The sequence below is a fragment of the Gopherus evgoodei genome, chromosome 12 (genome assembly GCF_007399415.2).
Source record: "Gopherus evgoodei ecotype Sinaloan lineage chromosome 12, rGopEvg1_v1.p, whole genome shotgun sequence".
Lineage (NCBI taxonomy): Eukaryota > Metazoa > Chordata > Testudines > Testudinidae > Gopherus > Gopherus evgoodei.
In genome coordinates this window covers 20727069-20748594 of record NC_044333.1, presented here as the reverse complement: position 1 = coordinate 20748594, position 21526 = coordinate 20727069, and positions in this window count along the sequence as shown.

The following is a 21526-nucleotide window of genomic DNA, read 5'->3' as shown; positions in this document are numbered from 1 at the left end:
AGAACCCTATTCCTAACAGATACAAAAAATTTCCAATGCTCGGATATCATCCTAGTGTCATGTGTATGGAAGAATTATTTCCAGCACTTTTCATCTGGCAGGAAGGAAAAATTGGACTGTCTCCAAGTATTGTTCTAGCAAAAGAATACTGTTGTTAATTTGGGAACGAGTTTCTGTTTTACCAAACCCAATATATGCTTTATAAATCCGATTCCCCTTCCACCAAGCCACTGACCAGTATATTCTATTCTTTTGTACAGAAACTTAATTCTGTGCTGTGGTTTCATGTTGAGATGAAAATTGGAAAATAAGTATACAAGTTTATACTGTCATCTTGACAATTTTTTTCTTGAGATATTGTAATCCACTTTTCATGCTTTCAACATTAACAACTTCTGACAAAGTTTTTTTCTCCCCATGAAGATAACATCCTTATATAATGACCCTTTTGCTACGTCTAAGCTTTGGAACATGAATCTACTTCCTTTTATCACTTTGTACTAAAGAGGAAGAAAATGAACCATTATTAAAAAGGGCTTTTCCCCTCCCCTTTTTAATTCTCCTCAGGAAGAGCAGTGTCTTTTCCTTTTATCTTTTCATTCTGAACTGCAGGTGCAAACTCACTGTGTTTCTGCTGGTGCTTTTGAGCGTAATATTTTGAACCCAAAGACATTCCGCTAACCAATGAAAATAAATTAAATTAGTACCTGCAGGAGGAATGAACTAAATAAAACGTATTGTAACACCAGTCTCACCCATTTTTGTACCATAATACATTAGTGTTCTGTGCCTGATATCTGAACAATTTAGTCCAGTAAAATAAAATAATCATAATCCATTGGGAGTTTCACTTTATTTAACTTAAAAAAATTATTTCTCCCAAAATTAAATTATTCAGACAAAAAAGCAATAGTCTATCTTCCTATTGAAAAGAGAAGAAAGAGCAATGGGTTTTGTATTCAAAGGGAATTTAATGCTTATAAAAAATGCCAGTTTTGCAGCACTGGAAACTGGATTAGTCTCTTTGGTCAGAGAATGGACACAAGATGGGTAGTGGCAGTACCAGCTTCCCCTCACCTCCCAAGAACATGCCTTAGTTATGAAGACATCACTTTTATGAGCAAAAAGGTATGTTAGCTCAATCCTTGTCCTTTGCTGAAGGGTGCCAGTTGTAATGGTAGGCTCTGAAAAAAAGACCTGTCCACTAGGATCGATACTGAGACCATCCACACATTTAAACTGAGCCACTGAATGGTTGGTAATATTGTTTAGTCACTACTGTCCTGGGTGGAATATGAACTGGTCCATTTCCTACCACCATGCAACTGCCTTCACCTCTAAAAGCCTCATTTATGGATTCTGATCTGTATGGTCAAGAGACCTTCCCACTTGGCCTAGAATAACTATAAAAAGGGCTTGACACAGAGAAAATGTCAACTTGCCAGGAAGCCTCCTATTGAGTGCATCGCCTGCCCAGACCACCAGAGAACAATAGAGATTCATGTGTTTGGGGCTCTTATTATCCCCCTGACACACATACCTTTCAGACTATACGGTCCTTTTCTTTTTTGCTTTCCTTGGCTGACTTCTGCAACAAAGCTGTCTATCCATCTTAGGCACTTCTGTGGCCCTCCAATGCCATATTATTGGAGCTCCTCACAACACTCCTGTGAGGTAGGTAAGTACTGGTATCCCCATTTTATGAAAAGAGAGAAGGTAAGTAACTTGCCCAAGGTCACACAGGAAGTCTGTGGCGGGGCAAGGAATGAAACCTAGGCTAGGGCCCTATCTACTGGACCATCCTTCCTCTCTTGTTTACAGCCAAAAGCCCAGTACATTTTCTCTGTAGTCTTTTTAAGCCCCTTCCTAGCACAGGCCAGTCCTACATGACAGACCACATCCCTGAGCGACATAGTTCTACTGACCTATCCCCTACGTCGACAGATCTGTGTCGATAGGAAGAGGAGGATTTTTCCCATCGACTTGGCTACTACCTCTAGGGGAGTTGTATTAACTACACGGACACGAGAAACTCTCCCATTGGCATAGGAGCATCTCCACGTAAGTGCTAGAGTGGCACACTGATGCAGTTTTAAGTGTAGACCCGCCCTTAGTCACCTGTGGAAGAGAAGTCACCATGTGTTAGCACATTGGCAGATTTTGCTCAGCATACTGAAGCCCCTGATAGAATTCTCAAGAATCCAGTTGCAATCAAAGCCATGTGAAGCCACAGATTCCATCCCCGGGCAATGAGAAACATGGGATACAGTTTTCTGCAGCCCAAAACATTCTGAAATACTAAGAAACCAGCAGTGACGTCCTGGCCCCACCGAAGTCAGTGACAAAAATACAATTAACTTAAGTGGAGGGAGGGGTGGGTGTCAGGATTTCACCCAGACATGGAGGGCATGGCAAAAGGGAGTTCTCATTTTTGTATGTGAAAAAGTGAGAATGTTTGTGGAGAGCTTTTCCTTTTTACCAAACGGCTGTGAGGGCAGCTCTCCTGGTTTACAAGGAGTTACACAGAGAGGAAAAGAGTGCTCATTCCTTCTGAAACAAACTCACCAAAAAATGACTTCCCCTTATTTCGTTTTTTTGTTTTAATTAAAATTTTTCCTCTCATAGCAGGTGAAAGAACTTTGCTTGAAGGAATCTTTTTGTTGGCTAAAAACCTGTTTTATGCAATCAGCATTATAATGAGCTCTTTCCTATTAAAAGGAACTCATTATTGCTACTTTTTGCTGATTGATCTCTGCTCATGAATCAGTTTCAGAAAGTAAAGAACATTTGGGGAACCACTTTAAAGAAACCTTCAAAATAAATATTGAGGAAATTTAATTGGCAGCTATCTTTGACTAATCTCCAGTCTAGCTCTCTAAAATGGTACAAGCAGTGTTATGTGGTAGTGGAAGATGAAGCAAGTGTTATATATTGCCTTCAGTTTTTGTACCAAATTTTCCTGGATATTATGATGCATGTGATCTGTTAGGTCTCTTAAGAGCTTACCTCAGTTTCTGTGCCTTGTTTTGACAGATGGATTTGTGATCAGATAAATAATTGACCAAATTACTACCATAAAACAATTTCAGAAAAATATTTGTGTCATACTGCCCTTGATGACTCTATAATTCACAGCAATAGAACATTTTTTTCCTCCTCGCTGTGTGTTTGTCATGTCACAAGGAAAGAGGTGTTTCTAAGAAGCAGTTGAAAAGAAAAGCCTCTTTACTCAAAATTAACAATCAAGACTAGCCTTGTCTACACGGTGGGGTTATGAGCCCTATCAGGATGTGATTTATAAAAGTGCAATAATATGTTGTTCATTACTTGGTCTGTGTAGGCTCTGCTGGTGAGCACTGATGCAGTGCTGTTTGAAACAGCACTATTGCCTACTGCACTTTAGCATCTTTACCTTTAATCATTAGGGTCTGCATGGACCAAATAAGGAACAATACGTTAGGTCACTAGAGCATGAATGTGAGTCTGGTATGGAGTGCAACACTTCACATCCAGGTCTCTTTTTCTTCGGAAGACAGAAGTTATCCAGTGGTCCAAAGAATCCTCTCATTGATTCAGAGGAGAAACATCTATATGGCTTGTTCACAGGCTCTCTTACTTCAGCGAAACTTGCCATGAAATCCTGGGTCCACTGACTTACATTTTTCCAGCATTTCTCCCTTAGACTAATGCACTGGGAGTTAAGGAGGGGAGACAGACTATTCCTTCTCTCTCTCAGGACCAGTAGCCCCTTCATTCGCCAACTGACTGTAGTCCTGAGGCTGAACTCAGCATCTAGAACAAAGCAATTGTTCAATGATAGTGGGCCCAGGCCATTCAAGTCAAAGGAAAGACTCCCATTGACTTCGGTAGGAGGTGGGTCAGACCCTAAATGCACATGGCAATAACACTTAACACAGGAAAGGAATGCTGGTTTCAGCCAAAACCTTAGTAAGAATTAAGGAAGGACACACCATCTCATAAGACACCAGAGAAATACTACTGCACTCCTGGCACTCCCAAAACTTCTATTGAATTGAACAGGAGTTTTTGATGCATGAGGAACACAAGACTGTCGTCCTTATTCCATGCAGAGAATTTTCATTTGTCTGTTTTGTAAACAGACGCTTCCCTGCCAGCATCAGTAATTCCAACATGCTGATTCAGATAAATCTTTTAAAAAAAACCTATTAATTTGAACATTTCGGGTTTTGTTTTATCCCATTTTTAGAACAGCTTTTTCCTGCTTTAATCTTTATTGGCAGTGATTTAGTTACATGAATTATTTGATAGGGTCCTTCCCTCCCCCCCTTCTAATGAAGATAAGTATTTTTACTTCTATATATTTGCTTTCTACTTCAAGCTGTGGATACAACTGTTTCTGAAAATTATCATCTTTGTTGAAGTGGCCAATTTACTTTTAGTTATCTCTTTAGGTCTTGATGCTGTTCCTCAGTATGCTTGTGTTTATTGTGTTGATTTAGGGATTTTAAAAAAAGGATAGTTTTTTTTCCCCCTAGAAAGAGAAAGGTCAAGGGAGGTAAATTAAAAATTCTTCCGATTAGCCCAATGCAGAAAAAGTTTCTATCTAAGATATTTCTCTGGCTCTCATTACTGTAGTATCTGAGAATCTCACAATCTTTAATATATTTATTCTCACAGCACCCCTTTAAAGGTAGTATTATTATCCCCAGTTTACAGCTGGGAAACTCAGGACAGAGGGACTAAGTGACTTGGGCAAAGTCATACAGGAGGCAGGGAACTGGACCCAGGTCTCCTGTGTTCTAGGCTAGTGCCCTAACCACTGGACAATCTGCCTCTCAAAAAATTATAATTTATTTTATTCCCAAAAGGGTAGGCTCCAGCATCCATTGAAGTACATGGCAATACCCCCACTGAATCCTATAAATGCAAGATGAAGCCTAAAGAAAACAAGTGCTCACTCTTCTATGGTATTTATATTTAATTAATGTGAAAAAAACGTGCATTGGCTATGGGAGAACACTTTTTATTGACTGTATATAAAATTCATTCTATATATAATTCAGAATCAACAGAAAGATTTATTTTCTCTTCTGCTCAGAAGCAGCATACTAAAAGAGCCAGAATAGAATGACTTTGCAAATGTAATTCAATTATCTTGTACTCGCTATGCTTTATATAGGACATAAAAGTATGTTTTTAACTCCAACTAATACTATTCCTTTTGTCTTTTTTATTGTGCATTTGGGAAAGCAAATTTGGAAGCAATACTACAACTATTGCAATCCTGTAGAACACTCTAATTCAGAATGAACTCAGCAGAAAGATACATAGCCCATTTCTATAAGCAATACAAGAATAGTAGAATGATTCACAATTGAGAATTAAGTCCTTCTGTTGTTGTCGTCATCATCTTGAACAGCGATAATCCTATCAGGCCGTGGAACTTGAGAACGAATTTGGCAACACATAAAGAGTCCTTTGGATTGGATGCCTTGGATCAAGCCCTTACAAAAAGCTGCATGTTACTCACAACAAAAGCATGGGCAGATGTTAAAGCCTGCTCCTAACACATCTTGTAAAGTAGATATAGCTTGGTCCCATCTCTACTGATTTTCATTTCTACAGCATGCCCCATTCACAATCTCATCATAGTGGATGTTATTTTTCAAGAAGCTTCGCTATCAGAGAATCTTTCAACTTCTGACTATTTATTTCAGCTTATTTATTTCCCTCAATAGGATATCAACACTCTCAGCTGCTGTCATTCCAACCTGTGTTTCCAGTCTTCCAGTTTTGGCCAGGTCATCATCTACCTCACTTCCATATACACAAACACATGATGGAATCCACTGAAAAGTCAATATATGACTCATTATGAATTGTGGTATTGCTAGCGTTCTGGTTTCTTTAAAAGGAACCAAGAATTGCCACCTGAGAGTCAAACAAACATCACAACATCCACCTCTATTTCTGCTGCTTATTTCTTGAGGTGCACTGAGAATAGCTTTCAGTTTGAGCTGATATATCCTTATCTAGTGCTCTTCCTTATATTCCCTCTATTATGCCACTGGATGAAGATACCACAACCACCATTCTTGAAGGATTTGTCTGATGAACCATCAGTGTACATGAGTCTGTCTTGTGACTGATATCGTTGGATGGTCTTTTCAACAGTTGTCCTTAGTGTGGTCAAATTCATGTGTTCTTTTGAGTCTGTTTTAAAAAGTATGTTTTCCAGAATCTTCTGCTTTTCTCCCCAGATGGGAATCCTCCATATGCTATTGAGTCAGAAAGCACCTCAGTCTTCATGGTTTTTCCCACAGGTTGGACATTCTGGCCTTAAGTCACTATTACTCTAGTTTTACACTGTTTTCAATTGAGTTACATTGGTGTAAAACTGGAATCATGCAGTGGAGAATCAGGCCCTCTACTTTTTGCAAATAAATCTCCAGAAGATGCCTCAGTAAATAAAACTGCAGTGCTGAGTGGACTAGCAAGAAAGACAAAGATGGAAATGATTTTAAAGGAGACAGAATAGGCAAGCAGTAAAGTGAAGAAAAAGAAAGGAGCTGCTAACATCTTTGGAATTATTACTGAAGTGCTTAGAAATATAGTGGTAAAAACTTCAGTGCAGTATGCTATTCAAACAGACTGCAGTACTTAAATGTCTAAAGGGAGAAAACTTGCAGTGATCAATAACTTCATTACATTACAAAAATAAAGAAAGATGACAGTGAAGATCCTACAAAATTAAAATGTTTCTGGCAATGTATTTGGTAAAATGTTCCTCACAGAATACAAGCCAGGAAAAAAATTTGTTTCAAATTATTTGTTTTAAATGTATGGTTGTTCATAATGTACTAAACAATAGTTGTGTTTTACCCTCTTCCTGATGTTAAAAATGGGCATATATTTGTTCTATGAAAAGTTTACATAAGATCTGTGATAAAGGTGCCCTATCTAAATTAATGAGGGCACTAGAGACCTATCACTTTTGGATTAGTGAAGCCGATAGCTTTAACCATAGACTTAACAAGTGTGCCAGTCTTTCAGCTGCTCCTTCTGCCATCTCTTTATAATCTGTCTTTCAAGACTGGTAGTATTATATCCAGTTGGAAAGATGTCATGGTCTGTTGCATCCACAAGTTAGAGGATTCTTGACTAGTTGGCGACTCTTTTCTTTAGCCTAGGTTAATGAGAAATTGACCCATGTCTCTTCCAGATTCTCTAAACACTTTTGCATGGCAGGCCCACTTCAAAGTGGTCTTTTTTGAGAAGGTCAATACTATTTTTCTGGATGAGGACAGAATATAGGAGTACTAATTTGCCTCTCTAGAAAATATTTTGGAGGTGAAGTGGCTCAGTGGATTATGTATTCCACTACTTTGTCTTTTAAGACAAATTCACAACTACCTTAAGCCACAAGTGAAAATTCCACCTACCTATAGAAGGCATTTGATTCTATCTCACAGCTACCACACAATTTGCCACTATTCAGTACAATTGCAGTACCTAATTATGGGAGGCCTGGTACTAGAAAGACTGGGTGTAGTTTGTAGAGAAAGCATAACTAATGAAGAGTAGAAGTATGCATTTGGCTTCTCCGTATTACATTAGGTTCCAATTAGTACCATTAGTTTAATTTTCACAAGGACTCAGATTTCAGTCTAAATTAGACTATTTCTACCAATGGTGATAACAGACTCTGATTACACAGCATAAAGATACCTACATACGTAAGAGTCTGTAGTTATTGGGGCCCAAGGCTTTTCCCATTTTTAAATAAAGACCTAAGGTAAAATCCTAGTCCTGCTGAGGTCAATGGACCTTGCCAAAACTTGGGAGTCGTTCCATTGATTTAAATGGGCTTTCAGTCAGGATCTATATTCTTAGTCATATAAATACGCTGTGTTAACTTTTACTAAACAATGTTGAAATCAACATTTACACCGACATGATGGGGAGAACTTCATTTGATGTAAAACTGGTATTAATTTAGACCAGAATCAGCTCCTTTGACTTCAGGCAATCCACTCACCTGAGAAAGGACTGCAGGAACAGGCCGATCTCTTTATTTTAAGGAACAAATGAGATTTTGCACATTACATTATATCTCAATGGCACGATTCTTGGGAACCAACCACTCTGAGTGTCAGAAAGAGCTCACATTTTGCCATTGTGTGTGTGTCAAATTGGGTTTAATCTTGTTAGTAGCTAAAGTCCTGTAACCTTTCATCAGAGAAAGGTCTATAGCAGAGCTTAATGACCAACATCTGATTTTCCTAGTCATACAATGTACAAAAAGTTAACCTCATTTTGTCCGTCCTGCTCCTCCTCCTTAGTGAAAGACGTGTTTTGCCTCTGCAGAACCATAACATGTAGAGTTTAAATGGCATTTTGCATCCCTAAGGTACCCTGCTGTCTTTGCTGAGCCTGTTTTCTGTTGCCATAAAGATGTCTGTGAACAGACATCACTGTCTTTGATTTGTTCCCAACTGCAGTGCTGCAGTCACAGTTCACAGCTTCTGCTATTACTTACACTCAGACAATAGAGCTGTATAGGAAGCATGGTTCATCTAAAACAAACTTTCTAAACCCTCTTAAACTCAGTGAATGTTCAAAATCCATCTTCCATTGTGCCATCTGCACGTCTGTACGTTATATGCCTTTGTAGTCTATGGAATTTGTATATGACATGATAAGTGTTACACAAACCTTGTGGCCTGGGGCACAGAAGGGATGAAGACCAAGAAACCCCATATTGTATTTGAAGTCTGTGAAGGATGTGGTAGCAGTAGTAAGTGATGGCTGCAATTTCAGTATTGAAGCTAAAAGTGGGAGCAGAACAACCTACTAATCGGCCAGCAGGAACCACATTAATGCAGGATAGAAGGAAGTTGCAGAAGAGGTGATTTAACCCCAACCTCCTTTTAAAGATGCTTGAGTGGCAAACAATGATGTTTTTCATTATCGGCTTAGGCCTCAGACAGTAGTTCCCAAAGGGGTTGATTTATTAGCACACAGGAAAACCCAAAATACTTAGATTTTCTACTGCATGGCTCTTGCATGCTCATCTTAATGTGGTGACATGTTTAAGTACAATTATATATTTTGTTTCCATCTGCAGGTCTAATTAAAAGCAGGAGTACAACCACGTGTGAGCCATGGCAGATATACAATAGATGCAGTATTGTCTCTCAAATTATTTTTAAAAAGCATTAGATTATAGTAGACTCAATCTGAAGTTAGACCTTGCCTTTTTCAGAACGGGTGGGTGTGGGGGGATTTCCCCTTCCTCCGCAGTGATATTTGTATAGGCTGCCTTTGATACTACTCCAGACAACTTTATAGAGCCTTTCGTTTTTGCCTGGTTGAGTAGCCTTTGATGCAGCTCTGAGCAATGATCATCTAGTCTTTGGCTTTTGCTTTGTTGGACATATTTTTTGCTGCTGTTCCTGATCTTTGTGTGTTCTTGGTGTATTTGACTCCTTTTGTCCACCTCAACATCCATGTAAGTGTTTGATCTGTAGTCTGGCTCCACTTTTGTACCTTTTATAATGGTTTTAGTCCTCTCACTGAAACTATCATATAAGGTTCATTTATTTCAAACTCCTGTACTACTTTCTTGTTCATATTACTATTCCCAAACCCGCCTTTGAGATGCGTTAGCTAATGTAATGGAAATCTTGACAAACAGCACACCCCCACCCAAAGGCCATTTTCATTTCCCACACTTTAGTCCCCAGGCTCAAAACACTGTCACAACTTTTATTTGATCTGTCAGAGTTTGATGCTGAATGTCAGTCATTCTTCCCCCACCAAGGGATCTTATGCTGGCAGACCAGGTGCCAGCTTGTGCCAAGGCTTTAGGCCTCAGTCAAGCGTGGAAATTGGCTTTGGTGTGAGATCTAAGGTACCGATTGACCCGGGGTAAGTGACTGGTCCTTCGGGAATAATCTGAATTGTGGTGTGATTGTGTGTGTGTAAAGAACCAATTATCCCGAAGTCCAGCTTGCCTGGGTGGCAAGATAGACTGGAATGCCACAGGGGACTGTCTGTGGGCAAGTCTGCATTACATGCTACCTTGGTGCACCAAGGTAGCATGTCCAGTGAAGATGCACTATGCCGATGGGAGACTGCTTTCTTGTCGGCATAATTACTCCACCTTGGTGAGAAACGGAAGCTATGTCGGCAGGAGAGTGTCTCCCACACGCATAGTACCAGTGAGACATGTGGACAGTGTGAAACTTGCATTGCTTGGAGGGGCTAGCGGGGGGCTTTTTCACACATTGACTTAGGCTGTAGCATACAGCTGTCCTGTGACTCCCTGGTAAGACTGTTATAGTGTGTTAGGAGTTCGAACATAAGTCAGTGACAAATGTTATCATTAGATCTCATTAAAACTAGTTTGGGGTCTCTGCCTTGCTTCTTGACAGTCTGCCAAGGTTGGTGTTCACAGCAATGAGACACTCAACAGCACAATAAGGGGTATGCACACTCCCAGTGCAGTATCCCTAGACCCTGTCTGGCAAGGATGAGAGAGACTCAGGTGGGAGGCAGAGTGAAATCTGGCTCCCCCCAAAGAGTCAAAATCAGAATCATGCTGCCAGCTGATTTTCTGCCTTATTTATATTTTTATCTATAATGTTATTGACTGAGAATTCTGCAATTAGGTTTAATTATCTTTTCTGCAGAGATGTATAAACCGGGGTCCTATATTTTAGACTCTTTTGGAGTTTGACTGATTTGAGACTGGCAGAGTACAATCATCTTTTCCTCATCTTGCGTGTCTGTTTTTGGTCCTCATTGCTTCTACACTCTCATGTCTAATTACATATTGTGACCCAGGGTTCAAGGCATTGGGCCAAATTCTGCTACATCAACAAGTGTGGCCCACTGTGTCTAAATAGTAGGTTGCAAGAATTCACTATTAATTTTCTTGCACTTGCCCTTTTGTACACAACTCTAGTTTACATTTAGTCATTTCAGTTTTCTGCTATATTCAAAGTATAAACCAAAGCCCTAATTATCAATGTTAATTCTGCACGTGAATTATTTATCTAGTCATGGTATCAACATCTGGGACCATACTGGCTTGCAATTATGCCACCTACACAATGGTCCTAACCATTCTCTCAGGCTAAGCATTCTTATACCTCAGCAGCAGTTGAATGGAAGATCCTCAAGAAATATCCAGAGGCTGTAGAAAGTGATATACATGATTAAAGACATGCACTCTGCACTGAAGAGATTACAGACTAGAGACAAGACTGATACAATGTTTCAGGGGAAGACTATTGGTTAAGAAAACATAGTAGGAAGGAGTCTTGATAGAAGTGGGTTTTAAAGGAGAGCAGCTGCTCAGTGAAGAGGAAGCAGAAGACTGTTCCACATTGCTTTCACCAACCATTATTCCTGATGAGCAGGGGGACTTTCATATATTCAGTAGGTTCTCCTACCTAGATTGGGATATTAAGGGTAAGGGTCTCTTCAGTGAAGACACCCACGGTGGCCTTCCCCTATGAACTGACTTTGCAGCAGAAATCTGGATGATCATCTTATGTGGGTTTCAAAAAAATGTTAAGATTGTTTTTCTCCTAAAATGGGAGATTTTCCTTTTCTATTCTTCATTCAGTTCCAGGCCAGCATTTAAACTATGTGTGTTCCTTGCATATTGACTGGCTGTGCTACAGCAACTGCAGTTTAGCCAGAATGACATGCTCATGTACTATAGAAATCAAATCATAGACTCATAGACTCTAGAACTGGAAGGGACCTCGAGAGGTCATAGAGTCCAGTCCCCTGCCCTCATGGCAGGACCAAATACTGTCTAGACCATCCCTAATAGACATTTATCTAACCTAACCTACTCTTAAATATCTCCAGAGATGGAGATTCCACAACCTCCCTAGGCAATCTATTCCAGTGTTTAACTACCCTGACAGTTAGGAACTTTTTCCTAATGTCCAACCTAAATCTCCCTTGCTGCAGTTTAAGCCCATTGCTTCTTGTTCTATCATTGGAAGCTAAGGTGAACAAGTTTTCTCCCTCCTCCTGATGACACCCTTTTAGATACCTGAAAACTGCTATCATGTCCCCTCTCAGTCTTCTCTTTACCAAACTAAACAAACCCAATTCCTTCAGCCTTCCTTCACAGGTCATGTTCTCAAGACCTTTAATCATTCTTGTTGCTCTTCTCTGGACCCTCTCCAATTTCTCCACATCTTTCTTGAAATGCGGTGCCCAGAACTGGACACAATACTCCAGTTGACGCCTAACCAGCGCAGAGTAGTGGGTCATGTGAAGTGACTATAGAGAAGAGACACAGCTGGAGATCCTTGGGCCATGTGGTATCAACTACTAATCTAAACCCTGTCCCACCTGTGCAGTGTGACATGCCCCTCCTTCCCGAGTGTGGGAGAAGGACAACTGCTTTACAACTATTCTGCTGGTTATTGAGAGGAACTCTTTCTTCAGTGTTTTTCCCTAAATTAGAATATTCAAAGAAAACATTAATGCAGAGATCAAAACCAACCAGAAACCCTACAGTCTCAAGTTTAGCAATACTGACTTTTCAGAGCATACAAATAATTCAAGATAGCAAACAGCTCAAACAACAGCATGGCCCTGTGGTAAGATCAATTTGTCTGGGACAATTAGCCTTTTAAAACACACATGTTCTATAGTTCATATCTGAAAAGGTGCAACTCAACAACAACATGCGGTAAGGAAAGAATCTGGCCCAGTTGCACATGCTAAACTCATTACAACATATTGCAGCTAATTCATAATGCTGCAGCAATGACATCTCATGTTATTTGTATTAATGTAAATTACCTTTTAACTCACTTTAAATGACAGACTAATTGAGCAATTTGAACTGACTCTCCATAAAAAAGGAGCAACAATAATTATAGTGGTCTTTTCTGATTGCTACAGATAAGAAAGTTGAAGCACTGAAACAATTTTTTTTGTATTCTTCCAGTAGGGGAAAATGTCTTTTTACCAACCCAACTTCATGTTTTAAAATCCATTTCTGAGTCCCAATCCTTTCTGTATTTTGATGAAAATATTGGTATGTATCTAATGTATTAAGACTTAAATTTTTAATAAAAAAATCAAAAGTACCTCGTTTAGCCAAACTAGACTGTGCAGCAAGATGTGATTTAGTGGCATGAGCACAGGACCAGACCACGGGAAATCCTGGAATAAGCTAGTTCAGCACCTGGATAATCCAAGGATCAGGAAGCCACAAAGAGGATGTAAAGCCACCTTTGTTCTTTTCTCTAGTCCTGTTCCCAACTCAGCTCAGAAGCCTGTCCAGGATTCTCACAACTGTCAGAATTTAAATCTCCCCTTTAAAGGTAATGGGAAAAAAATTACTTTAACAAGTCAATAAACATCTGGTGATCCCAGCGTAGATTCCCAGCCCCATACCACATCAAGGAGCTGTTTTATTTCAATTAGATCAGGAAACTATGCATAACAAATTGTCTGCATCAGATAATACAGAAATAGCATTTTGCTGTTGCTCCTTTAAACTGCTAAATCTATCTATTTTTAGTCAAACTCTTTTTGGGGGGCTTGTGCCATCAAAAAAAATACAGAGATATGCAGATCTTCACAGCTCTTCCCCTCCCTCCCTGCATAATATATTTTTTAAACCTTCACTTTTGAGTCAGTTACATCATGTGCAACAATAAAAGTGACACAGACATCAGCATTCAAGTATCTGTGCATCATCTGTCCATATTATTTCATAGAATCATAGTGTTAAAGGGACCACAAAGGTCATGCAGTCTAAGGTCTAGTCTACACTGCCAATGCTAAAGCTAAAAAAACCCACCTTCACAAGGGGCATAGCTACCAGCACTGGGAGGCGGCTACACTGTCTACACACTGGCGCTTTACAGAACTGAAACTTGCTGCGCTCCGGAGGGTGGGGGGCAAGAGGGGGGTGTTTTTTCCCCACACACCTGAGAGAGAAAGTTGCAGTGCTGTAAAGTGCCAGCATAGATAAGCCCCAACCCCCTGCCAAGATGCAGGATTTGTTGAGTCTGAACTATCCAAGACAGATGGCTCCAACCTCCTTTTGAAAACCTCCAGTGAAGGTGCTTCCACAACCTCCCAAGGCATCCGTTCCATTGTTCTACTGGTCTTACACTTACAAAGTTTTTCCTGACATTTAATCTAGATCTGCTGTACTGTAGTTTGAACCCATTGTCTCTTGTCCTGTTCCTTGTGGACAGAGAGAACAACTTCTCTGTCAAATATCTGAAAGCTATCTTACCCCTCCTTAATCTCCTCTTTTCCAAACTAAAGCATACCCAGTTCTTTCAGCCTTTACTCCTGTGGCTTGAATTCCATCTCTTTGGACATCTTTGTCACTCACCTCTAGATTTTTCCAGTTTCTCTGCATCCTTTCTATACAGTGGTGACCAAAACTGGACCCAGTACTCCAGCAGAGGTCTCAAAGCACCAAGCAGAGCAGTACTATCACTTCCCATGACTTGCATTCTATGTCTCTTAATACAACTTAAAATTGCATTTTCCTTTTTTTTGCAACAGCATCGTATTGGTTCTTGACTTGATGTGGATTCATAAAATCAATAGTTCACAGAGCATATGCCTTCCCTTTTTGAACAGAGGACTTTGATATCTAGCTTCACTCCTAACTACAATTACTTCAGTGCTCCAGGTTTAACATTAATTAGGCAAATTGTTAGTTATCAGAGCTCAGGTCTGACAAATTAAATTGCTGAGAATTAAATAAGTTGTAGATCAATACTAGCTGAAGGATCAATTAATCATTCCCTGTAATTAAAATTACCAAATCCCAGTACATTTCATTTAAATTTTATTACACTATTTCTAATTTGGAGCTTTTAGGTGATTGTATTGATTGGAGGCACACTTATTATACTTAATAATCCAATAATTTATTAATCAGCAAATCTCCTTATAGGAATATATTGTTTAATTATTGCAGCCTTCTGCTCAGAACAAAAAGTTCAATTAAGACTCCATGAAGTAAGCTAACAAACAATATTTTATGATTCTATTGTGTGTTTGGAGTCATTGATTATAAATAATATCCTTTAGAAGAAGAATCTGGAAACAAATATTATAGCAGATAAAGAGTAGAAACTAGAAGGGTTCATCAAATATCAGGGTTGAAAAGGACCTCAGGAGGTCATCTAGTCCAAACCCCTGCTCAAAGCAGGGCCAATCCCCAACTAAATTACCCCAGCCAGGGCTTTGTCAAGCCTGACAATGTTCTTCAAATAAACATTAACTATCTTCACAAAATACAGCTTCAGTATCATTAATAAAAGCTTGTTTACTTCAAAAATCAAAGATTTTTGTACTTACAGGTAAAGTTTGGATTGTACAGATAGTTTGGTTTTTGCTATTGTGCTTTGTAATGTTACTGTAAAAGCACAAATGAGATGTTTGACTATGCCCTGGTCTACACTACGCGTTTAAACCGATTTTAGCAGCGTTAAACTGATTTAACGCTGTACCCGTCCACACTACGAGGCCCTTTATATCGATATAAAGGGCTCTTTAAATCGGTTTCTGTACTCCTCCCCGACGAGAGGAGTAGTGCTAAAATTGGTATTACCATATCGGATTAGGGTTAGTGTGGCTGCAAATCAACGGTATTGGCCTCCGGGCGGTATCCCACAATGCACCATTGTGACTGCTCTGGACAGCAATCTCAGCTCAGATGCAGTGGCCAGGTAAACAGGAAAAGCCCTGAGAAATTTTGATTTTCATTTCCTGTTTGCCCAGCGTGGAGCTCTGATCAGCACGGGTGGCAATGCAGTCCCAAATCCAAAAAGAGCTCCAGCATGGATCGTACGGGAGATAGTGAGTCTGACTGCTGTATGGGGAGACAAATCTGTTCTATCAGAGCTCCGTTACAGAAGACGAAATGCCAAAGCGTTTGAAAAAAAAAATCTACAGGCTACACAGTGCTGTGTGACAAGTGTAATGGGAAGCCAGAGACTCAAATGGATGCTCATGGAGGGAGGGAGGGGGTACTGAGGACTCCAGCTATCCCACAGTCCCCAGCAGTCTCCGAAAAGTATTTGCATTCTTGGCTGAGCTCCCAATGCCTGTAGGTTCAAACACATTGTCCAGCGTGGTTCAGGGAATAGCTTGTCAATTTACTCCCCCGCACCCCATGTGAAAGAAAAGGGAAAGAAATCATATCTTGACTTCTTTCAATGTCACCCTATGTCTACTGCATGCTGCTGGTAGACGTGATGTTGCAGCAGTGAAGAGAAGTATTCGCTCCTCTCCCCTCCCCGCTGGCAGACGGTGCAGTAGAACTGGTAACCGTCCTTCTTATGAACCCGTGAGTGCTCCTGGCTGGCTTCAGGTGAGGCTGGCCGGGGGTACCTGGGTGAAAATAGGAATGACTCCCAGTCATTCCCAGTAGATGGTACAGAATGGCTGGTAACTGTCTTCATCATAGCAACTGGGGGCTGAGCTTCAATCAGCCCCCTCCCTTTCATGCGAAAAGAAAAGATTCTGTACTGCCTGGACTATCATAGCAGTTGGAGGCTGGGCTCCTCTCCCCCACACTGCTTAATGTCCTGCCTGGACTATCACAGCACCGGGAGGCTGCCTCCTCCTCATTTTATGTCACTAAAAACTCAGCGTTTCTTATTCCTGCATTCTTTATTACTTCATGACACAAATGGGGGGGACACTGCCACGGTAGCCCAGGAAGGTTGGGGAGAAGGGAAGCAATGGGTGGGGTTGTTGCAGGGGCACCCCCCGTGAATGGCATGTAGCTCTTCATTTCTGCGGGATCTGACACAGAGCAGCTGTACTCTCTGATACACTGTTTCTCTAGTACATTTGCCCCATATTCTAGGCAGGACTGACTATTTTTAGAAACCATAAGGAGGGATTGACTCAGGGAGTCATTCCCAGTTTTGGTTTTTTGCCCCCGGCCGATCTCAGCCAGGGGCACCCGTGATAGCAGCAGACAGCACAGAAGGACAGATAACCATCATCTCATTGCCAAATTACACTGGCAGCAGACGGTACAGAACGACTGGTAACCATCTCTGCTATCATGCATAAACAAATGAATGCTGCTGTGTAGCGCTGCAGTACCGCCTCTGTCCGCGGCATCCAGTACACTTACTGTGACTGTAAAAAAAAAAATGCTGAACGGGCTCCATGGTTGCCGTGCTATGGCGTCTGCCAGGGCAATCCAGGGAAAAAGGGCGCGAAATGATTGTCTGCCGTTGCTTTCCCGGAGGAAGGAATGACTGACGACATTTACCCAGAACCACCCGCGACAATGATTTTTGCCCCATCAGCCACTGGGCTCTCATCCCAGACTTCTAAGGGGCAGGGGAGACTGCGGGAACTATGGGATAGCTATGGAATAGCTACCCACAGTGCAATGCTCCAGAAATCGACGCTAGCCTCGGACCATGGACGCACACTGCTGAATTAATGTGCTTAGTGTGGCTGCGTGCACTCGACTTAATACAATCTGTTTTATAAAACCAGTTTATGTAAAATAGGAATAATTCCGTAGTGTAGACATACCCTATAATAGCCAAAGGTTCCTCTAAAGACTTAAGCACATGAACTTATCATGATAATTAGTTTCAGTGGGGGTGGGAATGCCTATTAAATTACTCCCTTAAATAAAAGTACTTACATGAATAAGTTTTACCAGGATTGGGCCCCAAATTGGTATCATTTGCATTGCCCAATGGGAGTCTTTTCTCAATAGACAATCTTAAAATAATTTACTAGTGACAACACTGGCAACTGCTAGAATTCAAACCACTAGTTTCTTATACAGCTAAAATGAGCAGCAATCCTTCACACTTGTGTGAACGGGATGGGCTGATTGCCTGATGAACTGCAATTGGAGAGGTGGCTTGAGCTGGAATTGTAGAAAACAAGATAGTTCATCTGAACTGCTAACACTGCTATACTAGATTTATCCTATGTTCTGGGAAGTGTCAAGTGTTTGATCTGTCAGGTGGCGCTTAACTAGAACCGGACTTAAATTCTTTAATACATACATCTGCTCAGTATTGTATATGAGATGTTATTTTAGATGCAGTGACAAATTCAAGAAGTGAGAGTGATGCTATACAATGTAAAATGCAAAACTTTATTTGCACAATCATTTGAAGAGAGATGGATCTTCTAGTTACTTGAAATTTTTCATCTGAAATTGCTCTTATTCTCCTCCCCTTCCCAAATCCCATGAACCTTTAGTGCAAGTTTTGAAAAGAAACTTAAGGGGATGTCTACACTACAGAATTAGGTTGATTTTATAGAAGTCCATTTTTAGAAATTGATTTTATACAGTCAATTGCATATTAAGCAAATTAAGTCAGCAGAGTGTGTCCTCACTACCATAGCTAGCATCGACTTATGGAGCGGTGCACTGTGGGTAGCTATCCCACAGTTCCTGCAGTCTCCACTGCCCATTGAAATTCTGGGTTAAGCTCTCAATGCCTGATGGGGCAAAAACAGTCACAGGTGGTTTTGGGTACATGTCAACAGTTGCCCCTCCCTCCGTGAAAGCAACGGCAGACAATTGTTCTGTGCCTTTTTTCTGGGTTACTCGCGCAAACGCAATACCACGGCAAGCATGGAGCCCGCTCAGCTCACCATAGCCGCTGCTGTTATGGGCAAGTCTACTGTGGGGGCTGCTGTGAACCAAGAAGCCAATGCAATCATTGACATTCTGTTATCAAGGGTAGTGACTCTAGGAAATGTGCAGGCCTTCTTAGATTTTAGGTGCATCATATTCCAGTCCTTTGTCACTGGTGAAGTCATGTTGCAGCCGTACATTCCAGTCCAATCAGCAGTGGAACACCCCATAGCACTTCTGTGGTTGATACATGTAACAGCTCCAGGGCTCTTGCTCTTTTGCCTTGGCCGAGGTACCTTGCCCTTCCAGGGCCACCAAGCATTTGACATGGAAGCACTTGCAGCAGCTGGCATTGCTATACAGCAGCACTTCCTTGCCTTCGCAGCATAGGGTGAAGTAGGACTGGTACCTGTCCTCATCATACACGTGGAAGAGCTCCAGGAAATCAATCCCTGCAATTCTGACAAAGACTCCCCTCAAACAGTGGGTGGAATTTGGTAGGGTTTTTTCTCTTGCTAAGCCAACCACCTACCCCACTTCGAAATAAAGTAACTATTGCTTTGAAACCATGCATTTTTTTTAAATAAAAAAAAGAATGCACAAGGTAGTCCGGATGAGGTGGGAGAGGAGGGAAGGACAAGGCCACATTGCTTATTGTAGCCACACTAAAAATCAAGCTGTTTGCATGACAGCCTTCTGTTGCTTGGGCCATCTTCTGCAGCGTAGTGGCTGGGTGCCCAGAGCCTCTCTGCATTCTTGGGCATCTGGGTGAGGAGGCTATGGAACATGGGGAGGAGGGTAGGTGGTTATACAGTAGATGCAGCGAGGGTCTGTGCTCTTGCTGGCTTTTCTGCAGCTCCCACAGATGCTTCATCATGTCCATTTGCTCCCCCTTTAGCCTCAGCATCGTGTCCTGCTTCAGCTCTTCACGCTCACTTAACTCTTTCCTGGCCTCTGCCACTGAATGTCTCCATGCATTAAGCTGTGCCCCATCAGCGTGGGAGGACTGCATGAGTTCAGAAAAACATGTCATCGCGAGTGTGATTTTTTTTGCCTTCTAATCTACTATAACCTCAGGGACGGACACTTGTGCTGCCGAGTTCGCCACGCTGACCGAACAGGAAATGAAATTCAAAAGTTCCCAGGGCTTTTCCTTTGTATCTGGCTAGTGCATGGGAGTTCAAAGTGCTGTCCAGAGTGGTCACAATGGAGCACTCTGGGATAGCTCCCGGAGGCCAATACTATCTATTTGCATCTGCACTATCCCAAATTCAACCCAGCAAGGTCAATTTTAGCACTACTCCCCTCATCAGAGAGGAAGTACAGAAGTAGATTCTAAGAGCCCTTTAGGTCAACGGAACGGGGTTGGTTGTGTGGTCATTTTTAAAATAGACCTAACGTGGCTAAATTCAACTTAACCCCATAATGTAGACCAGGCCTAAGTAACAGAAGGGCTGGAAGTGCTGCCCAAAGGAATAAATCCCTTTGAGAGCTGGGCTAGTATTTTCAGCTGGAATTTGCAATGTTGGTATAGACTATAGCATAGGCTTACCTAGGCAGCTGCTGCCTATACTATGATGCTGCAGCTGAGATATATGGAAGCACTGAAGTTAGACCCTTGTTGTAAAAAAAGGGAGCTGATAAGGCCTTCTTCACATTTGAAAGGTGTGTACATTAGACACACCTTTCAAATGTACTCCCCACACTCAGTCTGAAGCAACCCACCTCTGCTGGCCCTCAAAGCACAATGCAAAGCTCAACTTTTAAAGGGATCTTTGGGGGAGGGAAAGTTTGCTTGAAGGGTAATATTTGAAGAATGGGGGAAGTGCATTTCTTTGTAATTTATCTGGAGGGTGTTGTTTATTCAGTTATTGTTCTGACTTGGGGGTGCCTACTGCTGTGGCTACTTCTATTGCATTTTTAATTACATGCCCAAAGTGCCAAGAGATTGAGACAAGCATCTGAGTCTTATAAATCTAAATAGCAACTGAGCAGTTTTGGTCTTTAATGGCTTTGCATATCTATATTATATATAAATAAATAAAAGTTTCTCCAAAATTAGATTAGGCACACTCATCTGAAAAGCTCCACAGTGGCATGCAAACTGACATCGCCCTATGTTTTAGAATGGTCTGACAGATGAAGTCAGTTTCATTGCTGGCCTTTAGGTTGGGTTTAAAAAACAAACAAACAAAAAGGCAGGTGTCTCTTAAAAGTTCTACTAAAGGAAACCAAGAACACAGCCGTTTGCTTATCAAAGGTGCTGACACAGGGCCAGAGTCTCCTCTCACTCCCCTAAGCATAAACCAAAAGAAACAGCACTGAAGACAATGGGCATAAAAATCAAATTTGCATTGTGTAGGTAAAATTCCTTTAATACGGGTACTGCAGTAATAAATCAGCCAAAATGTAAATAAATGGCCGTACTCTTCACTCTTCTATACTAATGTAAAACTGATGTAGTGGAGTGAAGAATGGGGCCTCAAATGTGTGCAGCTGAGCCTATGGTATAGGGATAATTTGTGGTCCCAAAGTGAGAGAAGATACAATTCTGGTGATAACTACAGCTGCTGTGTTCCTTCACCCTGCTAATCATGGATGATGAGAATGAGTTTCTGGGGAACTGTTTGACTTCCACAGGAGTCTGAGTTCCAGACAGAACGTGCTGACGGTAAGCAATGTAAGAGAGACTGAAGCTGTAGAAACTGGAGACTGGTCACAGGAGTGTGGTGATAAAAATAAGCGTGTGGTTAAAAAACATGTTTTACATTTTTCAAACAGGATGTAAAATTTACAACCCACAAATTTCCAGAGATAAATTTCAAGATTAATCAGTGTTCCCTCCCCTCCCTTGCAACTGAAATAGTGACTAGAAAAATGGGACAAAAATTAATTGGA